The 15597-nt window shown below is 36.0% G+C and overlaps 1 protein-coding gene across 5 annotated transcripts in view; it reads right to left on the bottom strand.

Moving 5' to 3' along the window:
- The window catches only part of PHF3 (PHD finger protein 3), an 82242-nt gene that overhangs the window by 54652 nt on the left and 11993 nt on the right, over nucleotides 1–15597 (bottom strand). The gene's annotated exons all lie outside the window — the stretch shown is intronic.

The raw sequence follows: 15597 nt of genomic DNA, 5'->3' as shown, positions 1-15597 counted from the left end.
TCAATCATACTGCACTCCAAAAAAGTTCTTGTACAATTGACAATAATTTTTAAAGTGTAAATATTATTTGTTATCTATGGCATATTTTCAAGTATCTATCATATATGCTATATAACAAACATTAATATATTAGTATAGTAGGACAAGTGTATCAATACACATACAAGTAAAATGTCTTGCTGATAAACATGTACAGTCAAGTTTGGACACCATTATCTTAATGAAATGAAGCCTCAGATATAGAAGCAGCAATTCTGACACCCCCACCTCAGAGTGAAACAAGACAAGAATTTAATATCCCTTAAACGTTTTGATAAAAGCTGGCAATCATGATCTATGAACAGAGACCTGGAACTTTATGAACTGTGACCCAGGTTCCATTAGCTGGGGGTAAGAAATAGATAATGCAGCCTAGAAAAGTCTTTGATGAGTGAGGCAGAATCAACTCTGAAAACAAGCCAGGTAATCAAACCTCCCAGGATAACCTGTATGCTGAGGTCAATTTACCAAGAAAAAAGTCCTAATCTTAGCCTCTTCACAGAGTGAACTACAGAATCTGTGCTTGAGAGGGCTAGCTAACTGTTGCCCAATATCCATTCAGCCACCCTTCTTCACTCACTAGAATTTGTTGTTTAGCTGAGTATTGGTCACCCAAAATAAAGACAACACTTCAATGCACCTTACCGCTAGCTATGGCCACTAAGTTACAGCCAATGAAGTGAAAGGAGAAATGGTACATGCAACTCTCAGGATATAATCATAAAAGGAGAGGGGCATACCTTCCTTTCTCCTTTTCTCTTTTACTGACCGGAATCCAACTTCTAGTTGGATACTGGAGAAGCCATCTCAAACTATGAGGTGAACCTCGATTTAGGGACATACAAGATAGCACAAGGTAGATGTAGATAGCACAAGTGTCAGGAGCTTATTAGGTCCCTGACACTGGAGGTCCACACCAACTCTCAGTCACCTTCTTCTGAGCTACTATATAACAAAATAAATGTTTCTTCATACCACTGTTATTTGGAGTTTTCTTGTCACTCCCAGCTGAACTTAATCCTAGGCCAAAAAGCCAAAAATTTTTATTAAGATGCCCCAATAAGTCACAATCCATGAGAACCAAATCCATCACAGCAACAAACTAGAGAAAACAGAGCCTAGAATAGGGAAAGTATTTCTGAGATCAGCCAATAGGCCAAGGATGCCTAGGTCTATGATTTGGGAAATCCAGGTAATTAGGCTTTCCTAATTCTCTAATAACAGGAATCTGCCACTCCCAAGGAATTATGAAATTCAACTTCTCTGATTGGCAGGTACACCAATCCCTAAGACAGGGAAGATGGGTAAGGGATAGGGCCTTTAAAACAAGCTTCTCTCTCTCGAGCCACTAACAGCCAAACTGTCTCATCATTGAGATCCCATAACAACTGCAGATGCAGCTCTCACTCTTTTATCAGAAATCCTTTTGGTCAACATTCTCAAGACACACCAAAATACAGGGTTTAGAGATATTTCATTATTCATTTTTCTTCCATGGGAAAAAGATGGTAAGAATAAAAATTACAGAGTTAATTAAACAAAGGAACAGAAGAGCAAAACCAAAGTCAAGAAGTATTTCCTCAAGAAGCATTTCCTCAGTAATCCTTGATTTTCTTTACACCATAATTACTTTAAAACTACAAAGTAGAATAATTTACTGCTTTAAACATTAAAAAGCTGTTCATAAACCATCTCATGTTGATTAAAATAAGTAAATATCACACATCTTATAACAAATATTCTGATTATGAGAAATAAGTATATTTGATCAAATTGCTACCACATTAAACTGTCAAATCAAGAACTCTACTCTTTTAAACTGCAAAATCATAGAATATTAGCCTTCCTGTCCAAAGACCACCCACTACATATACTACAAAAAACTTTGTATCCACATACAGTAGAAAAAACTTTTTTACCCACGTTAAAATGTACAAACATCCAATAAATGCAAGATGATTTACACTAGAAAACATCCTCTTTTAATCATATAAATAGTTCTTCTGTTAAAATGTTTGAGACAGAGAAAGAATGTGCCAGCACACGCACAGGGGAGGGGCAGAGACAGAGGGAGAGAGAGAATCCCAAGCATGCTCTGTGCCACGAGCACAGAGCCAGCTAGCGGTTCGATCTCATGAACTGTGAGATCATGACCTGGGCCTAAATCAAGAGTAGGCCACTTAACCAACTGAGCCGTCCAGGCACCCCAATGATATAAACAGTTCTGGAACTGTTAACGAGTTATCAATCGTGTTTAAATTAACTAGATATAATGTGATAAACTTACTTGTTTAAATTCTGAGCTGAGATCACAGACAAGGTATAGAAACAAATTTTGATTACAGATAGAGTAAGCAGTTAATTCTGGAGAAAAAAAAAACTCACAAATAAAGAATGAGGCTGAAAGGAATTCAGCTGGGAAGAAAGAGGTAGGAAGGTGAGAGAATTCTGTAATATATTAAAAATATAAGATGATCAAAAATAAACATATTACATATTTTCAAACTGCACAAGGTGAAGGGTTTAAAAAAAACTTCTCTTCCTACTTCCCCACAAAACCAGGACTCAGAAGTCAGGCTCACTCTATTATTACTCTAAATTTGAACCCAGAGTATGGGTTCATAAAGCATGTGAAAGCTAATATGAAAATGTGACCATTCCTAACCCTATTAATGAGAAAGTAAATTCAAATTTATGTATCATCAGAACAGACTCCTATGTTCTTCATTTTAACTATACTCTAATACAATTAGGATTATTCAAACATTATTCTCTTCAAAATACTATGCCAGCCATATTTTATAAATTTTACATTTTTAAAATAACTTTCCTGTGATGAAAGCTATAAAATTAAGACTAAACTTAGCTCTGGGATGAGAAAAATATACCTTGACTTTCTTACTCAAAACAAAAAGAAGGTATTATTCTCTTTTCCTCCTCTCACCAGTAGGTGATGGTGGGCCAATCATCATAGACAAAAATCTAGTTTTAGACTAGTTTTCCAATCTAATAGTCTTCCAATGAGATTGGTCAGATATGATGTTTCTCCTATTTAAGAAAATTAAAAACTGGAGTACCTGGATGGCTCAGTAGGTTGTGTCCAACTCCTAATTTCGGCTTGGGTCATGATCTCAAGGTTCATGAGCTTGAGCCCCATGTGGGCCTCTGCGCTGATAGCACAGGGCCTGCCTGGGATTCTCTCTCTCCCTCTGCCCCTCCCCTGCTCTCTCTCAAAATAAATAAACATTTAAGAAACAAGGAAAAAAATTAAAAACTACTAAAATAACCATAATGTAACTGAATAACTATCAGACATTACTTTTTTAAAAGTTTATGCACACATTCAGAGGAGGGACAGAGAACAAGAATTCTAACCAGGCACATTTTCCAACTAAGGCAAGTAAATATGGAGGGGTTTGAGTACAAGGGACAGAAGTAAAACGAACAAACCTAAAGAGTTCCATAGAAATCAAGGCAGTGATAATGGTGAAAATGGCAATAAGGGATTATGCAATCCTTCCATAACTGGAAGAAAACAGCAATAATCAAATGGAACTAAAGGGGGTAGAATCTTACTCAACAAAAGTTGCAACTTAAAACAAGGGCTATAAAACAAAAATTATCAGGGTGCCTGGGTGGCTCAGTCAGCTAAGTGTCCAACTCTTGATTTCAGCTAGGTCATCTCACAATTCCTGAGTTCCAACCCTGCCACACTGATAGCGAGTAGCCTGCCTGGGACACTCTGTGTGCGTGTGTGTGTGTCTCTCTCTCTCTCCCTCTCTGTGCCTCCCTCAGATATCCATGCATGCTCTCTCAAAATAAATAAACACAAAAAATTTTAGAACAAAAATTATCTGTGCCAAAATGATCTTCATTTATGTCTGAAATTATGAGGTTCCTACTGTCCATTTATGCAAAATCATTTTCAGGATCCCAAAATCATTTTCTGAGGAAAATAATGGCTCTGTCCTCCTCTTCCCAGGGAGGGCAGAGAAGCCTCCTATTCAAACAAATCCCCCATTAGAGCTTTTAAATTTACATAATTCCATACACATCCTTGTGTATGTATAAAGCTGATGTCTATGCATTTTGGCTGGCAAAAAAAAAAGGGGGGGGTGGAGGGGTGAGAACTGCATTCCCACCAGATCTCTGACAGTATCATGTAACTCACCTTCCCATCAATACACTTAACAATCTGATATAAGAAATGATATCCAAGGATAGTTGTTTGAAAGATAACATAAAATCTAACCTAGGATTGGGTCAGGTCATTATATTAGTCCCTATAATACAGCTTATACTGGGATACATACTGAGTGACACTGTAATAAAAAGCTCATGTTCATTGAGAGTATGTTGGTAAGGATTTTCTTTTAGCATATCACACACTAGGACAAAACTGTGGATAATATTTCTTTCTAGTTTTACTATCAGAAAAGGTTTTCCTTTTCCTGGGTACTTTGACTTTGTTTTCACTTTAAGGACAATAATTTTTCCCCTTGGAATGTTTTCCTCTTCCACAATGACTGCTAGAAATCTGAGAGCCAAAGTTGTGCCCTACCTGCAGCAAACATTTTTTACTATCTTAACTTCTGGTTCCACTACTTGGCCCTAGTTTTTCCCCTTTCCTTGAATTGCCCTCCACCCAGTTAAAATTTACTAAGCACCTACTATGTGCTAGGTTAGGTACTACTCTAATGCCTATATGAACAACATACTATATACAGAGCTATCCTAGCCTTCATGGAATAATTTTTTCATCTTTAATAATTAAAGTGCTTGGTAAGCCCCCATATATCATTTCTGAACTTCAACACAGTCATGCTAAGAACTGTGAAGGGTCCGTGATTTTTACCCCACTTGCAAACTAACAAACTAGCTTGTTACTAATACATGGTGTTGACAGGAGACTACCAGGTCAGAGACAATTCTATCATTGTGGCAGAGCAAGAAGCATGACCAGTTCTCTCTGCCCCCACCACCACCCCAAGTTCCATAGGGGCAACAGGTGGGCCTAGACAGATGCCTACATATTGGGGTGAGATACAAGAGAGGAACAGTGTGAGGAATTTATCACTTTCATTGCAAGCAGTACGCAAGTCTGCAATTTGTCTGGGGTAAGAGGTGATTGGGTGAAGGAGCAAGTGTTATCCTATTCTTCAAAGTTGTTTGCTTCAAACACAACCCTAAAAAATGGCCCAGTTTAAGAGTGATCAAGACCTTTCATTCTTGGCACACTCAGCAGGAATGTTCAAGAACACACAAGACCCATGGGAGGCCACCTCTCCCAGTAAGTGAATGTTAAATAAATAACTAGACTTACTAAGCATCCTCAAAACATCATAAAACATCAAAACATCCATGCTAAACTTTAAGCTCCATAAAAAGAGAAACTAAGCACAACCTGATATGAAACACACAACTCAGTAAGTGAATAAAACCAAAACAACCCACTTTTAACAAACCTTCTTCAAGTTAATGTTTATTTTTAAGTCTCAATTTCTTCAACTGCAAAATGAGAAGACGTTAGACTGGCCAATGACACTCTCTCTCTAAAACATGTAGTCTTTAATAATGAAGAGCCATATCAGGCATTCATAAATCTTATAAATGCAAAAATGCATACATTCTTTGAAAGGGAAAGACGAGAACTATCCCCTTTGGTCCTTTAAAAACGGAACTTAAAACCACTCCTCATCCTAATTTTGCTGACTATGAAGCCAAATGAAATTTGGGATACAGTTTTAGAGCCTTGATCTTAAGAACACTCATGTGCTTGACGACAAGAAGACTAAGAATCTTTTCTAGTCTATGACCTACGTATTAGTGAACGTGCAAATCACTTAACCGACTCTCAAAATTTCAGTTTAGCTATAAAATGGGATTGATAGTTACTTACAGCTTTTAAGGCTTTTGTGAAACTAATGAAATAATGTTGGCCAAGTACTTTTGTGCAGTACCTGTTACATTAACATCCACACATATTAGCTATTTTTCAACTTCCTTTATATATAATCCCTTATAAAAGAAAAGAACTGGGGGTTTTATAAGCTCCTCTGCCTGCAAACTCCCCATGAAACTCTGAGATTAAAAGCAGTTTCATGGGGTGCCTGGGTGGCTCAGTCGGTTAAGCAGCTGACTTCAGCTCGGGTCATGATTTCACGGTCTGTGAGTTCGAGCCCCGCATCGGGATCTGTGCTGATAGCTCGGAGCCTGGAGCCTGTTTCAATTCTGTATCTCCCTCTCTCTCTGATCCTCCCCCCGTTCATGCTCTGTCTCTCCCTGTCTCAAAAATAAATAAACGTTAAAAAAAAAAAATTAAAAAAAAAAGCAGTTTCATGACAACATATATAAACTAGCAGTAATAGTTCAAAGAATAATCTATCATGTTCTGAGTTTGGTACCTTGCTCTCATGGGTAATAAGTACCAACTTCATTATGCCACAGAACCCAGTTATTTGGTGAAATGCCTGTCTAAATGTTACTGTGAATATATTTTTTGATGAAATTAACATTTACACCAGTAGCCTCTGAATAAAACAGATTATCCTCCATAACATGGATGCACCCCAACAAATCAGTTGAAAAACTTAAGAGAAAAAAGATGGAGGTCCCCTGAGTAAGAAGGAATTCTGTCTTCAGACTCAAGACACAACATCAATTCTTCCCTGGGTCTTCAGTCTACCAGCCTACCCTGCAGATTTTGGGCTTGCCAGCCTCCACAATCACATAAACCAATTTCTTAAAATAAAACAATCTTAACTTCATTATCTCTGTCTTACACACACACACTCTGTGTATCTCTGTATTACACACACACACACACACACACACACACACACACACACACACACACACCTATTGGTTCTTCTTTAGAAAATTCTAACACACTTGCAAACTCTCAGAAGTTTGTTAATAGCTTTGTTACTAACAAAAAACTAGCAATTAAGATTAATACTACTAATAGGTTAAGAAATCTTAAAAAGGAGAGAACAAGTGCAAACTGACCATGGAAGAAATAAACAACAGGGTAAAATTCAACACTGACAAAGGCAAGATAATAAGAGGGTTCCAAATTCTTTTTTTTTTTTTTTTTTTTAAAATACAAGTTACTGTCAAGTTAGCTAACATACAGTGTATGCAGTGTGCTCTTGGCTTCAGGAGTAGATTCCCACGATTCTTCAATTACATATAATACCCAATGCTCATCCCAACAAGTACCCTCCCTCAATGTCCATCACCCATTTCCCCTACCCCGCACCCTCCCCCATGAACTCAAAGTTTGTTCTCTGTATTCAAGAGTCTCTTACGGTTTGCCTCCCTCTGAAACTATTTTTCCCCCTTCCTTTCCCCCCATGGTCTTTTGTTAAGTTTCTCAAATTCCATATATGAGTGAAAACATGGTATCTGTCCTTCTCTGACTGACATACTTTACTTAGCATAATACCCTCCAGTTCCATCCGTGTTGTTACAAATGGCAAGATTTCATGCTTTCTCATTACCAAGAAATATTCCACTATATATGTATACCATATCTTTATCCATTCATCAGTTGATGGACATTTGGGTTCTTTCCATAATTTGGCTATCGTTGATAGAGCTGCTATGAACATTGGGGTACATATGCCCCTATGAATCATCTCCTATATCCTTTAGATAAATTCCTAGGTCGTAGGGTAATTCTATTTTTAATTTGTTGAGGAACCTCAACACTGGTTCCCAGAGTGGCTGCACCAGCTTGCATTCCTACCAATAGTGGAAGGGGTTTCCCCTTTCTCCAAATCCTCACCAACTTCTGTTGCTTCCTGAGTTGTTAATTTTTGCCATTCTGAGACGTGTGAGGTAGTATCTCAGTGTGGTTTTGATTTGTATTTCCCTGATGATGAGCATCTTTTCATGTATCTGTTGGCCATCTGGATGTCTTCTTTGGAAAAGTGTCTGTTCATGTCTTCTGCTCATTTCTTCACCAGATTACTTGTTTTTCTGGGGTTGAGTTTGGTAAGTCCTTCATAGATTTTGGATACTAAGCGTTCCAAAATTCTTAAGAAGGAATTACTGGGTATCAGAAATTTTCTACCTGACCTAATTAAAAAAGTCATTGGCTCCCTAGGGCCAAATTTTATCTCCTATTCTTCCCTAAATCCCATTAAAATAAGAATAAAGGATTAAAAGGTAAAAGCCCATAATAACAAAGAATAAGAGGAAGCCCAAAAGCTGATGAAAGATTTTAACACACTTCTGAAAGATGAAAAGAAACCTCAACAGAAGAGATTAATGAAACGGAGCATGAAAAAGTTACAGCCTAGAGCCAAAGGGAGCTGTAACTTAAGAGGGAACAACCCCACCCAACAAAGGGTATTGGCAGTGACCTGGGCTAGAAAATAAAAGAATTACCTTAAGGACTAACATACTAAGAGGTCAACCTCATCCCTTCCCCTGACTTCAATACTACCCAATAAGGCTTATAGCCAAGCAATGAACTCCAAGCAAGAAAATCTTTTCTTAACCCTGAAGTGAAACCAATGAACACCTAATGATAAAGCGCCTCTCATCCTGGTATTCAGAAGTTCCCCAAAATAACTGCAGGCTATCTAGCTAATACTCACTTATCCCACAGCAAACCTGACATACATTTCCTATTCTCCCATTTTAAACATCAACAAACCAAAAATAATTAGACATTTGGAAAAAGCTTACAACACAGTAAGACCAAAATATACAAATAAAAAATTAATTCAGACTATAAAGAGACTCTCACTATAACCCTATAACAAACAGAATACTATTTAAAAATGGTATGAATAGGGGCACCCGGCTGGCTCAGTAGATAGAGCAGGCAACTCTTGTCTTGAGGGTGGAGTTCAAGCCCCACACTGGGTATAAAGCTTAATTTAAATAAATAAATAAATAAATAAATAAATAAATAAATAAATAAATTTAAAAATTAAAAATGGTATGAATGAACATAAGAGTTCTTAGAAACAGTAATACAATTGTCAAAATTAAATATTCAAAGAAATGGAAAATATGACAGTGACTCTCTAAAAAGACATAAAGCAAAAGATGGCAAATATTCAAGAAAGAGATGAAAAATGTGTCCTCTAGAAAGGGCAAAATCTGCCTACTAGGAGTTGCAGAGAAAACAGAAGAAAATTTCACAGAGCTGAAGGGATCACTCTCCAAACTGAAAACCCACCAAGGGCCCAGCAAAAATTAAAGATGAAACACCAAAAGATACAGAAAAGATTCTAAAGCAGGAGTGCAAGAATGGCCACCTAACAAAGCAAAAGTCTCATACAAGAATCAGGCAACCTAACCACAATACTAGATGCTAGAAGGCTAAGAAATAATGCCTTAAAATTTTAAGAAAGGTGATATTCAAATAAAAGCAAATTATTACTCAAATATGGTATGACCAGAAACTGACTAAGGATGTCATTAAGAGGGAACAGATGTAATACAGAAAAGTAATAGCTCTAATAGCTCTACTCAAGGAGTGCAGTGAAGCTCAGGGATGACAGATGTTCAACAGGTCAAGAGAATGACAAGCCTAGACAGGACAGAGGGCTCTGGGATTTCCAGAAAAAAGGTAGATTGAATAGAACCAAATATCCCAGATCTTGAGAAAAGAAGCCCGTTATAAGAACACACATATGCAAGTTAAATTTTAAAAGATTCAGTAACCCAAAGAATAAAAACTGTTCTAGTCTTGATCCAAGGTTTGTATTTTAAGTGAAATATGCAACGGGCTTCAGAAATAATAATGAAATGAATTTTAAGTAATAGATAAAAGGAATAAACTGTAAGACATTACTTAGGGATATAATGATGAAGACATGATTAATTTTCAGATTTTAAATTAAGACAGAAAATTAAATGTTCATTCAACGCAAAGTAAAATTAAAATATACTTGGCTTTATATTACATTAAGTTAAAGAGAGCAAAAGTCAACTGTAAAAAAAAAAAAAAAGTGTAAATTTCATATTCCCAGGGAACTATTACTCTATTTCTGATGAACCCTAAGTTCTTCCTTTTAGCCAATCAAACTGTACCTCTAACTGCTCCCTAATGGATCTAAGCTCTTTCCCATTATTCATAATATAGTCAAATTTCTTGAGGCACCTGGGTGGCTCAGTCGTTAAGCATCCAACTCTTGATTTCAGCCCAGGTCATGACCTCACAGTTCATGGGATCGAGCCCTGTGCCAGGCTCTGCACTGGCAGTGCAGAGCCTGCTTGGGATTCTCTCTCTTCTCTCTCTCCGTTCCCACCCCCAAATAAATAAACATTAAAAAAAAAAAAAAGTCAAATCTCTTGCCAATGTGACAAACTTTCAAGGATCTATGGCTATTATATCCTACTCTTTCCATCTTCCAGCATTTTCTCTCCTCCACTAAGGTTACATCTCTAATTCTACAAATTTTTGCCTCTCTTTTCTGTTAGCTCTCTTCTAAACATACTCATTTTCACCAAAATCACTCTAATTATAACTCAAAATGGTATTTAATATTAACCATCACTTATGGAAATGATGTTTTATTCTTAAAGGCTATGCATGTTCTTACAAGGGTGATCAGTTACTCTAACAATTAACAGTATACAATCTTAGTATTTCATCACATTTGTATTACTACTTTGCTTACATGTATTGTTTGTATTTTCTTGTTCAAATGCCAATTCTCAAAAATAAGATAAACTGCACAAGAGGTTCACTGATTGTGACTTCTTGTGATGGCACAAGAGGTTAAAAAAAAAAAAAAAAAAAAAAAAAAAAACTACCACTCAGAATAATAAAAATAGTGAAAAAAGACCCCAGTGCAAATATGGAATGAATATATATGTGTAGCTGGATCCACATTTCTAATTAATCTGAACAGTTTGCCACCCCCACAAATCAAGTATGAATAAGAAGAAGAATAATTAAAATCTGAAAACAGGATTTTATTGGATCAAAGGTCCACTGTGTTTAGTTAAATGTAATGTCTGATTGAAAATGCTGTCCAAGAGAAGCATGAAGCCATAAAAACTTGTGAAAAGGGGCAGCTGGCTGACTCAGTCAGAGGGAGCATACAACTCTTGATCTTGGGCTGTTGGGTTTGAATTCAAGCTCTACACTGAGTGCTGAGATTACTTAAATACTTTTTAAACATTTTTAAAAAGGGATGCCTGGGTGGCTCAGTCAGTTAAGCATCCAGTTTCAGCTCAGGTCATGATCTCACCATTTCTTGAGTTCCAGCCCTGCACTGGGCTCTGTGCAGGCAGTGTGGAACCTGCTTAGGATTCTTGGTCTCCCTCTCTCTCTGCCCCTCCCTGACTCATGCTGTCTCTGTCACTCTCAAAATAAATCAAAATAAACTGAAAAAACAAAAAAATTTGTAAACACCTTTTAATAAATCTCAGTAATGCACTAAGACATCAATTTTTTCAGGACAAGTGTCAGGACGACACAATTTTTCTGATTTTACATAGATGAATTCTGCCTCTAATGGTGAAGATGCCCCAAAACTATGAGCTATGACCAAAGTTAAAACTTGTGTGCCAGGGGCGCCTGGGTGGCGCAGTCGGTTAAGCGTCCGACTTCAGCCAGGTCACGATCTCGCGGTCCGTGAGTTCGAGCCCCGCGTCAGGCTCTGGGCCGATGGCTCAGAGCCTGGAGCCTGCTTCCGATTCTGTGTCTCCCTCTCTCTCTGCCCCTCCCCCGTTCATGCTCTGTCTCTCTCTGTCCCAAAAATAAATAAACGTTGAAAAAAAAAAAATTTAAAAAAAAAAAAAAACTTGTGTGCCAAAAAAGGGACCAAATCACACATTGCTAAGAGGCTTATAAAACCAATCTTAACATGTATTACAATACTTTGCTGTGAGGAAAGCAGCACAAACTAAAATTCTTACTAAACAAAACTGCTTGAATGTCATTCATGACAGGAAAGTGACTATCACATATGCATGCTACTAGAAATTTTCCTTTACATTTGAAAAAAGTACTTAAATGCACAATATGAATCAATTTTTAGCAAATATGCAAGATACCGGTAAGATTTTAATGACTTTCTAAAATGTTTAATCTCCAAAAACCATGTACAGGAGGGGCTTTTTCTTATTTTAGTCAATGATCATTTTGTAAGCCATGACGTGGCCTGCAAAGAACACCTTGGTTTCACTGAAGAGCACAAGAGCTATGAGTAAGTACTATTTGAATAAAAGGTATTCTGCGTACCCACATATCTACAATATATCTGTCTTCCTGGTCTTAAATAAATCAAATTACAGCCACTGAACATTTCTTTTCAATATACCATATAAAGAAATGGTTAAATACAAGACTTCCTTCACATTTATGAATCAGAGCCATCCATGTAAAAGGGGAACATGTTTGTAAAAGTAGAGAAAAAATATTTCTCCTTGACACTGTGTATTGGCAGTTTTTCAAAAACCATTTCAATGATTTTACATACGTGGTATATATATTAAACAAGTGGTATATATAAACAATATGTTCAAGTGGTATATACAATATATTTGGTATCAACAACCTATTACTTGGGCAAATATTTTAATTTTAAGGATAACAAGATTTTTAAAGAATTCCGGTAACTGTTGTGATTATCAAGATCAGACATTTCTCCAATACTTAATGATTTTCCTCACTGGAGTTAAAAAAAAAAAGTTTACTGGGCAATCTAAAAACCATATGCAAATACTGCAATTATGTACATAAATACTTTGGAGTCCAAAGCATTCTAAAACAGACCAGAAATCTATTGGTGATCTCCCAACATGAAATGATCAGCATCCTAATTTTTTTGCCTCAAACAGAGCCCTAAAAGTAATCTTCAACGTTTCTTTCCTATTTTTGTAATTTTTAAAGCTATTCTATGACTTCCGGATACAGATTAAATATATGCAAGCCATTCAACTATGTCAACAAAAAACTGGTCTTTAACAACTACAGCAAATCAACTTGGTTAAGCATAGTAGAGAACAAGACATAGCAGTTATTGATTTGCTAGTTTTAGCACTTTCAAAACCAAAGTTACAAAATTACCACAATCTATAACTGTCATTGATGTGAGGAATAGTGACAGGGTCATTTCCCTGCTAAAGATCCAGTAAGACAATTAATAAAAGCATATAGACCCATGTACAAAACATCTGGATAAAAACTATATCCTTTTTATTTTATAACAAAAAGCTGAAGTGGTATGTGAATAGCTGAAACTTATAAAAATTATCCATATAAGGTTTTCACTAAATGGTTTATAATATAATTTCTTCTTCCCAATTGTCTCTGAAATCTAAAATTATGTCAAAACAAACTTTTCAAAAATTTAAATGATGTCCATCTTGCTATCATTAGAAAATATATAGGCCTTTTACTCAACCAAATATCCCAAAGGGCAAATGGAACTTTGAAGCAATCAAGATAAATGCCCTACCTGACCGCATAAAGAAATCTAAACGATCCTAGACAGAAGAGCTTTATTACTTAAAATTTCCTCCACAAATTCCCTTACTATCTTAAAAACATATATACTACATACATATTAATAAAAACAGTTCCACTTCAGAGCCAAGGTAAATAATTATAACACACAAATTTAAAATAAATTTAGAAAATAATTCTACTTAAGTTCTTAAATAAAAAAGTTAAAGTTTATAAGATAACAGAATCACAAACAAGTATTAATTATACCTCAAAAAACTGTTAAGTACTTCAGTAGAGATGTTCTCAGTCTTCTATTAAGAAAAGAAATGTTCACCAAACTGAAGAGACTTCACAATATAAAGTTTTCAGATCAATAAAAATCAATTCTTTAAAAAAGGGGGACAGCAAGTAGGAATACTGGTATTATAAAAGGGCTGAAATTTTATAAATAAAGAAGTCTAACAAGATGATACATTTGCTAATTTCAGAACCAATTAACATCCTAAAGAGTAACCATATTTCCAGTAATAAGCACATAAGTATTCAATAAATGTTTTTCCTGAATTTAGACTGAGATGTGCGACTCTGTATACAACCAAGAACTGTCAAAAGCACTTGACAATAAAGATAATTAGGTACACTGTACTGACACAGGAACCAAAGTAAAAAACTTGAACAGTGCATACATAAAACAAAATTTTAAAAGGTTTAAAACATTTAAAATACAACAAAAACAATGTAAACCTATGCAATAACACAACACCAGGTATGTAATTCAGAGATATACCATTAGCAAACAATTCAAAAGACCTCAGTATTAAAGAGCTGTTAAAATGAAGATTCCTAGTAGGCAAAATGTTGAGGTCTTCAAGCAGAGTAATCTGAAAAATTTATGGATGAATAGCAGGCCAGCCTAATATAAATTTAAATATTGTTATATTAAAATATTAGGCAGAAAATATTAAAACGAAACAAAAATTATTCTGAAAAATCAGTGCAGAAGTCTAGATTCATTGAAAGGCAGATCAACACCACATAAACCTGTGAACTACTCTATGGAACAGTGATGGGAAGCCTAAATTCTCCAGTGAAGCTGATTTTCCTTTAGTTAATTTTAGCTTACAGAATAGCTAGCTAATTGCCCCAAAGTCTGCTGTAATAATTGCTTTGCTTTATAAAAGAAAACCTACATATTTTCCCACATATTAATGTATCTGAGATAATTTCATATTAAGAATTCGTTTAGCCTTACAGAAAGTTGCTATCCTTAATCTTCCAGTTACTTCAACTACAGAACCTAGATCAGTGCTATCCAATAGAAATATAATGCAAGCCACATATGTAATTTTAAATTTTCAAGTAGCCACTTTTAAAAAAAGGTAAAAAGAGATGAAATTAATTTTAACCATATATTTTATTTTACTCAAAGTATACAAAATATCATAAATGTAATCAACATTAAAAAACTCCAATGGGGCACCTGGGTAGCTCAGTTGGTTAAGCATCCAACTCTTGATTTCGGCTCAGATTATCATCTCACAGTTTGTGAGACTGAGCCTTGCATAGGGCTCTGTGCTGTCAGCACAGAGATTCCCACTCTCCCTCTGCCCCTCCCCCACCTCTCTCTCTTCAAAAATAAACATTAAAAAAACAGAACAAAACAAAAAAACCCTCTGACAAAATATATTTGATATTATTTTTTCATATTAAGTCTTTAAAATGTAATGTGCAGGAGGTACTTTGGTGGCTGAAGTCAGTTAAGCATCTGACTCTTGATCTCAGCTCAGATCTTAACTTCAGGGTCCTGAGTTCAAGTCCCACATTGGGCTCTGCACTGGGCCTGGAGCCTACTTAAACAAACAAATCTAATGTGCACTTCACAGCACATCTCAGTTAGGACTGCACTCCTCTAAAGTGATTTAACAGTTTTATGTGGCTAGTGGTTACTATGCTGGACAGCACAGGTCTAGAGTTCTTTCTCTGGTTTTAAGATACATGTACAAAATACCAAAATATCTGAAATGAAAGCATACAATATATTAAATATGAAGGTCTGGGAGGGGTACTGAGAAAGGTCAATTCAGCAGTTCCCCTTGACTTCAGCAGGCCTATAGTGACATAATGTTCCAATTTGC

This window comes from Leopardus geoffroyi, chromosome B2, assembly GCF_018350155.1.
Source record: "Leopardus geoffroyi isolate Oge1 chromosome B2, O.geoffroyi_Oge1_pat1.0, whole genome shotgun sequence".
Taxonomy (NCBI): Eukaryota; Metazoa; Chordata; class Mammalia; order Carnivora; family Felidae; genus Leopardus; species Leopardus geoffroyi.
This window is presented reverse-complemented; position numbering and strand designations above follow the sequence as displayed.